Consider the following 8,208-nt stretch of genomic DNA (forward strand, 5'->3'; position numbering starts at 1 on the left):
AAACCTTCTTATTCCTGGTCATTTCCTTTACTGTTAGTAGGTCAGATTCTTGTAGAATAAATCTTTTTACTCATTTGACCTGCCCGATGATTTCCCTGGGGTTTGACAGCAGTGGGATTTATTAGATATGTATATAGAGACAAAGTGGAGTGGTGCAGTGGCTTTGAGGAGGAGCTCTCGCCTCACAATCAGGAGGCTATGAGTTCGATGCCAGGTAGAGGTAGATATTTCTCTCTCTGGGCACACTGAGAATAGATCTGCTGAAAAAAACAACCTCTGCATTGGGGAAAGGAAGGGCATCTGGCCAGTAAACACTCAGCTCCATTCAGTTTCCCAGACTGCAACTGACTTTTTTGGATAGAAAAGTATAAAGGAGTCAACTCCTATCATTAAAAAAAGAGAGAGAATTCTTTCCTTTTGTTTCTTTCAGATTTTAGATCATTGTGCATTGACTTGAAGGCAAAATTTAATTTATTTAACATAAAACTTTTGCTCTTTCTAGGGAATAATGGTTCCTATCCAATCATAACCTTTTTAAAATTCCGTTTTTGTCTTGCACTTGGAATGTTCAAGTTAATTAGCAGAACACAATGAATAAAATAATACAGAACCTCTAAAAAAAGAAAGGAAGCTAAAAACATAGGAAATTAACCATCCCAGTTTCACTTTGGACTTCTTTGCATTTTCTCAGAGCTTTGTTTCTTACAATTTACAATTCCAAGATTTTGATTAGAAGTTTTCCCTAGTTCTGTTTGAAAATGCTGGGGATCAAACCTATGACTTTCTGCTATTTTACTCCTTGATAATTACATCTTGTTTCATACCTTCCCATTGTTGGAAGAAATGTCCATCTGGGTTCAGTTCCAAGTGGGGAGAAAGACACTGGAAACGTGGAGGCTGCTTGGAAAGATGGTTTATTGATGGACAGGAGTACATAGTTTTTAGGTCCTGGGCAGTTGAGCACACAGAATGGAGAGTGAGTGTTATTTATACCCTCTCTTGGGCTTTGAACTTGAGCTTCCTGTTCCTGTGGCAAGGATTTCTTGCACATTAAATGGAACCATTTAGCAGCTAGTTTCAGGACGCCATGAAGATTTTTTAAAAAAATAGCCAATCCATTACCAAATTAAAGCTTCTTATATAAAAAGGAAGGTTATATATTTCCTGCCTTGTATAATCCTGATCCAGAATTTTGTATTTGAAAGAAAAGTAAGAAATATCAATTAAAGTGAGAATGTTGTGGATGAATGAAAGTATTGGCAGGAAAGGAATAGTGTTGTGGTCCATTTGGCCCTCTGGCAGCCAGATCAGAGGAGGAGGAGACGTGGGAATCAGGGTCAGAATCAAGGCAACCTGGGAGCTCCGAGGGGGAAGAGGGAATAGAGCTGGCAGAGAGAGCGTCTGGGCTGTCCGTCAGCCCTCAGATGGAGATTCAACAGCCCCCAGGTCTGCAGGTGGCTGATGAGGAAGAGGAGGAACAGCTGGGTCCAGTGCATGATACGCAGATGCATAGAAGGCAGAGGAGAGGAGAACTGTGGAAATCTATGGGCCGGTCCTTGGGAAGGAAGAGCCACTGGTGCTAGCGAAGCCCCACCTTAGCTCTGGGAATAAAAGGCAGGGGCGGAGATGAATAGATGTGGTAGACACCTATTCATTTCCTAGCCTGATGGACTTGTTAACCTGTGGTGAGAGAGAAACTTTTTCCTGGGGCTCCTAATAAAAGCATTTTTGAGTTAACTTCAGAGGGTTTGTCGTGTTTCAGGAGCTGGGTCAGAACAAATAGACAGAAAGAAATGGCAAAATTAAAACTTAATTGTGAACCACTCAACTTCTAATCTTTTGCCTCAATAGATTTTATATTAATAGATAGATTAGGAATCTTTACTGCAGGAGACAAAGCCATAAATCCATGCCCATCCTGATATGAACCTCCAGCAATGAAAAGTCCAAAAGGATTTATAGGATGCTTTAGAGATAGACCCGTTGCTTCTGAACCGAAGAAATGTTGCATATCAAAACCTAGTAGTAAGTGAGGAGCAGACAGATGCTAATTAGAGTCACATATTTACAATGCTGTCATATGGGCCAGTACTCAAAAGAAGAGCCTCCAGCAGAACCGGTGGAATGGCAGCCTCATGGGACACAAAGACAAGAATCTCCTGAGGTCGATCAAACATAGGGACGCCTGAACAACTGGAGCAATCAGATGATGACAATGTAAGGTCTCCCAGCCCCCATTGGACAAGTAGAGTGGAGAACAGAACAGAGATATTCTATAAGGCTCCTTGCCAAGCAAGGGAGTAAATCCCCTGATTAAAGGCATATGGCTGCAGCCTGGTTTAAGAGGAAGCCCTGAGCCATGATTCCTCATTGGAATCATCTGTGCAATTTCTGGATCATGTATGAGGTTTGTGTTTATTCTACTTGTAAAAGTTTGACCTCTGGACCAGCTGAGAACCCTGACCTGGGTCTTGGAACTCTGGCCTGAATTTTGATTATTCTTCTGTGTGCTCTTATTAAAAGCAAAACCCTTCTTTTGTGGATTCTGTTTGGATTGGCATTCCTTGTCTGCTGTTACCGTCTAGACCTTGAATAAATTGCTAATTGCCATAGCAACTCTCCATATGAATGTATAACTGTAATGGAACGATAGGGTCACTTGGTTGAGATGAACTGCTGTAGAAATTAAATAAATAATAAAGGAGGACACATGGTTTATACCCTTAAAACAGATAACAGAGAATAGGATTAAATTGTAGCTATAAGTCCGCTTTCTTGATGAACTTAGGCATGGTGTCATGAAAGGTTTAATGTAAATTAGGAGGATGCCCCAATGCATCAGAGAAGAAAATGGACACCCTCCAGATATTTTGGATTATAACTCCCATAATAGAGAAACTGTAGGATTATTTGAGCTGTAGTTTAAACCTGCAATCTCTATCTTATTCAGGGTTACCTTTTTCATGGCTTGTACCAGGTGGCTTGTACCAAGCTGAGGGAACTATCAGATACAAAATGGAAAATGGTCACAAGTCAGTTTTTCAGTGCCATTGTAACTTTGATCATTCACTAAATGAAAATTTGTAATTCGAAGACTACCTGTATGTTAATTTCATAGAAGTAAACTTCTTTTTCTCACAATATTTTTTATTATGCTTCTGTAAATGTTAATACAATGCAGTGATGTTTAATTGAAGCATATTCATACTCTGTTATTTAGTTATCTTAGACCATTGGAAACAGAGAAAGGAAAGTAGTATTTTATAAATATTAGTTATGATTTAGGATGTTACTATTGCAAGTATAAAATTATTTGTTTTTTTAAAAATCTACAACTGAATATAATATTAAAAGAAAAATCTGCTGCAGATTACATCAAAATATTTATTGTATAATAAAAAGTTCAAACTTGAGCTGTTTACTTGGTATTACAGTCCCCATTGTATTGTTACTTAAGATTTTGTTTACATGTTAATAAAAGGAAAATGTAGATAACTAAAGCAAGGCAAATTAAATACCTCCCCTCCAAAAAAAGAAAAGAAAAATGAAAAATAATGATTGGGTTTCCAACTTCTCCATTTTCATACACCTGCTGATTTACAGTGTTTGCAGATATTTAAATGCCATGCTTTAATTAATTATATTTGCAATGCAGCATGATGTATTGTGTGTACTGGAATTTTTCTTATTTAAACTTGATTAAACCTCTGTTGTGAATATATATTGTTAATTTTGCCATTGCTGCTTATTCTCCAATTTTAAGTTCCCATATAGGATACTGTCAGGATGGCATCTTTCTTACATAGTTGGGCACAATTTAAGTTTACCTTTCTTTATTCTATTGTGAATATATACTGTTAATTTTGCCATTGCTGCTTATTCTCCAAGTGTACATTCTCAATCTGATATTGTCAGAATTGCATCTTTCGTCCAATGTTGACCCAATTTTAAGTTTCCCCTTTCTTTAAAGACAGAAGCAAAAGCCACTGCTGCACATATTAGACCAAAAGTTAGTAGTTCACCCCAGTTCTCAAAAAATGAAATGCTATTACCCCAAAGATGAACTATTAAACTCATCAAACGTTTTGCCTGATCATAGCTGATTCATTTCCCTTTCCTTGTTAACTCTAAAAAACAACCAGCCTAGAAACAGCATATTCTTGGGAAATAGTAGCTGTTTTTAATACATATTCAATCACAAAGCAAGGTCAACTTTAACTTTTTTTAAAAAAAAATTGTGATACGGTTAAGACCCTTCTCACAACTGTCTACAAATACATGGAACTGTGAAGCCAGCTGATTTAGAATATGGAAGATGGGGCCTCTCCAAAATGGACATTGATTGGCATCCCAGAATTTGTCCCTTCTCATTCTGTATCCTTATTCTCAAACTCCAGACGTTGGAGAGAGATGGGTGAGTTTAAATGAACAGAGTGATGTTCAAAAGACACACAGCACATGTGCAGGATGCTTCATGTGCAAAAACAGCTGGAAGCACAATGTAGCTTTAACAGTAATAGAATTTAGAATTATATAGTAATAACACTCAGACTTATATACCACTTCCACAGTGCTTTACAGGGCCCTGTAAGCCATTTAGAGAGTCAGAATATTGCTCCCAACTATCTGGGTCCTCATTTTACCAACCTCAGAAAGATGGAAGGCTGAGTTGGTGAGAATCAAACTGCTGGCAGTGAGAAGAATTAGCCTGCAATATTGCATTTTAACTACTGGGCCAACAGGACTTCTTTAAGGACACAAAATGGTGGCAACCAACGGAGTAGCAACTGAAAGAAAGAATTTCCAATTAAATAAAAATTGTGCAGAGCTGAGTTTAGGCCATAGCCGTGTATAGGATGAAGCCTTATAGTGTTTCAATGCCTTTCTTCAGACATCACTACAAGTAGGATTGAAGGTGAATGTGAGGTCAGCAATGGCAGGAGAACACAATGGAAATATTTTTAAATGTTGTAGTTCAATGTTGTTTTATCTAGAAACTAAACATAACCAATAGGGAAGGCCCCAAATCTCATTTTTTTCGCATTATAAAGCCAAACAAAAGTGAAAACAGATGCATTAAGCCCCAATGTAGTCATACAGATAGTCCTCGACTTATGACCACAATTGGGACCAGATTTTCCATTGGTAAGTCAGGCAGTTGTGATATGAGTTTTACTGGAGATGCAAACAGCTTGTGAGCCATAGCTATACATGATATAAAATAGTCTTTCCCAACCTTGGCAGCTGGAAAGTGTGGGGAATTCTGGGAATTGAAGCCCACACAGCTACAAGTTGACAAAGGTGAGAAACACTGTTTTAACATATATAAAATTGGTTATATTTTGTCATCTATTGTCTTGCAGGGATGTTGGGATGATAGGTTGGCTGGGAACAGAAACAAGAGAGGGAGGATAGGACTTATTGATACGATGGCTAAATTCATGGTCTAATTTCTGATCACCTCATGGATGAGTTGATAAGAACAAATTAATAGCCAATAACCTCAGTCAGAATTCTCCAATGGTGGTAGGCTAATTTCATTCCTCACATCTCCATAATCGGGGGCACTTATGGTTTCTCCCCACTTTTGTAGCTCTGCCATCCAATCATTTTCTGAAAGGAACATTTTCAACCTTCTACAGATTATCTGTTTTCTGCAAGGCTCCTGTCGATTCCAAGAAAGATTCACCAGGTATGGGTGAGTCAAACAATAATTGATGACAAATTTATTTGCCTCTCTTGTAAATCAGATTCATTCAACTGCAAACTGCTACATGTTTTCCTCCAATTTAATATTGATTTGAGCAAATATATCAGAAGCAATTCTGTGGACCAACTGTATTGTAGGTAATATTTAAATCTCATTAGCTTATGGTTATCTATCATGGTTCAGATGGTTGAATGATCCACCTGTCTCTTGGAGAGTCGCCTCTTAGATTGCTAGCATTTTTATTTCTGATCACATAGTTGGGAAAGAAAGTGCTAAATTCAGATTTGTAATTTTATTGCCAAACAAATCAGCCAGTGTGTCATGGTTAAGGCTTCCCCTTTATTTTTCTAAGTAATAACCGCAATCTTCTCGGTATGACTGATAATTCCACAGAAATGCATTGGAGAACTTGTTTTGATCTCCGGATCTATAAAAAGGAGAAGAAACACTGATAAAAATAGAGGAAGAATAATTCTCCTTTCTCTTCTTTCTCTATCAGACAAAGGTTGATTTCCTGGGCTTAAGGTAAGCAAGATTTCTTTACATTGAGTCTTAAGTGACTGCTAAACTGCTCCAACAAATTAAACAAGAAATGATACCTGAGTTATCTCAATTAAGCTTCAGGTTTTTCCCCTTATCATCTTGCAGTTCTAAACACTTCCTCTTTGAATCTAGAATTTTAGAAAAAAATGGCAATGAAGAACAGGAGAACTCTCCACCTTATCAAATGAGGTTCTGCTCCAAGTTTTTCATCTATGTGTCTATTACAGTATCTATATAGGAAAGGATGGAGCACTGAATCTGATCAGTTCAGGTTTTAGAAAATGGAAAATTCTGTTCCAAAGGATTTGAAGACAGGTTGATGACATAAGTAAACTTTGCTGAAGCATAAAGCAGAACTCATTTCCTTCCACTTTTAACAATGTTGTCAGTCTAAGAAACATAGACTAGTCTAGAGTCATCTTTTGAATTTTAAAGCTGTGGGATGGTAAGAATCCTAAAAACGAAGAAGGGTATATGGTAGGTATTTTTCCTGTAGTATGTAAACTTCTACATATGCTTCTTTGTACTGCTTCCATTAGCACAAATGTGTCATTCAACATATTTATTTGCTTTGTAATGGGCTTTTTTCCCCTAGGTTTTTAAATTTTTTGTGGGTGTGTGCTTGCATGGGTTCTTGTGCAACAGTTGGGGATTGAGTCCAGTGTGTGTTTTTCTCTGAACATGTCTGATTTTCTTTCATGAAATCAATCAATATTACAGATATGTGAAGCTTCTGTTTGAAGGTAATGCAACCAAATTGGCCGTTTGATTTAAATAGATGAACCAAATTGCTGGATCAGTTCAATGCTTCAGATCAAATCAAATGCACTCAACTGAGTTCAAAAATTTCATGGACTTTTGTGCATGCCTGAAGCACAAATTTAAATCAGATACTAGCAGTTTTAACCCTAACGTATTTACGCTATTTAAGATTTTTTAAAAAACAGCTCACTGATTTGTTTTGATTTAAAAAAAAGCATTTTGGGCCCAATAACACCCATTTATAAGCATCCATGAGGGATATGATGTCATAACACATTTTGACCAAAACTCCAATTGCCAAGGATGCTCATGCACTCATCAGGGCAGCCATTTTGTGAGAGCACCTGCTACATTTTCCTACATATGACTTATTTGGCCTTAAAGCACAGTCCTACGCATATCTGCTCATAGATTCAGTGGGGCATTTTGTCAGCTTAATGCAGGCAGGAGTAGAGGCTAGAGAGGAACTTTTCCTTACTTCACCCAGCCTTACTCAGATTCAGATTCTCTCAAAAGCCTCATGAGGACTAGTCCCTTAACTAAAGGCTGCAACACTGAGGCATTTTCATATATTTATTGGCTCTGACCAATGTTGGGTCATGTATTTCATCTAGTGTGAGTTATACCAAATAATCACCCAAAGATGGGTGGGAACATTTCAAAAAAAATATTTCCGGTCAGAACTAATGCCTTAAAGCAAGCGCACCAAATCTCCTCACAACAGGTATTGTATGCAGTTCATATATTACATCGGCATTTCTGATTGGCTGGTTAAACTTACCTCACCAGCTACCTTCTCTTTTGGCGGGCTTTTTAATCTCTGGGTTGATTTGCCTAACACCCTCAAGGGGGCGCCTGGTGACACACTGTATGTAACCCTTTCCCCTTCTAGAATCTTCTAGCATCTCTTGTGTTGCCCTCCTATTGATACCAGTGTCATCATATTGAACCAAATATTCAACAAATAAAGAATATTTTTGGGGTGCCTTTAAATATCATTGACTGATTATTGATCTGCCATCAAATTGATGTCCCATCGGCAGTATAACTGAGCCCATCCACTTTGCTGCTGGTCATCCTTTTTCATTCCATCTTCCCCAGCAACACAGGCTCCTCCAGAGTGTTGGATCATTGCATAATGTGTCCCCAACCATCATCATTAATAATATACTTGGGAGTGATATCTTCAATCC

The sequence above is a fragment of the Natrix helvetica genome (assembly GCF_964273705.1).
Source record: "Natrix helvetica genome assembly, chromosome: 9".
Lineage (NCBI taxonomy): Eukaryota > Metazoa > Chordata > Lepidosauria > Squamata > Natricidae > Natrix > Natrix helvetica.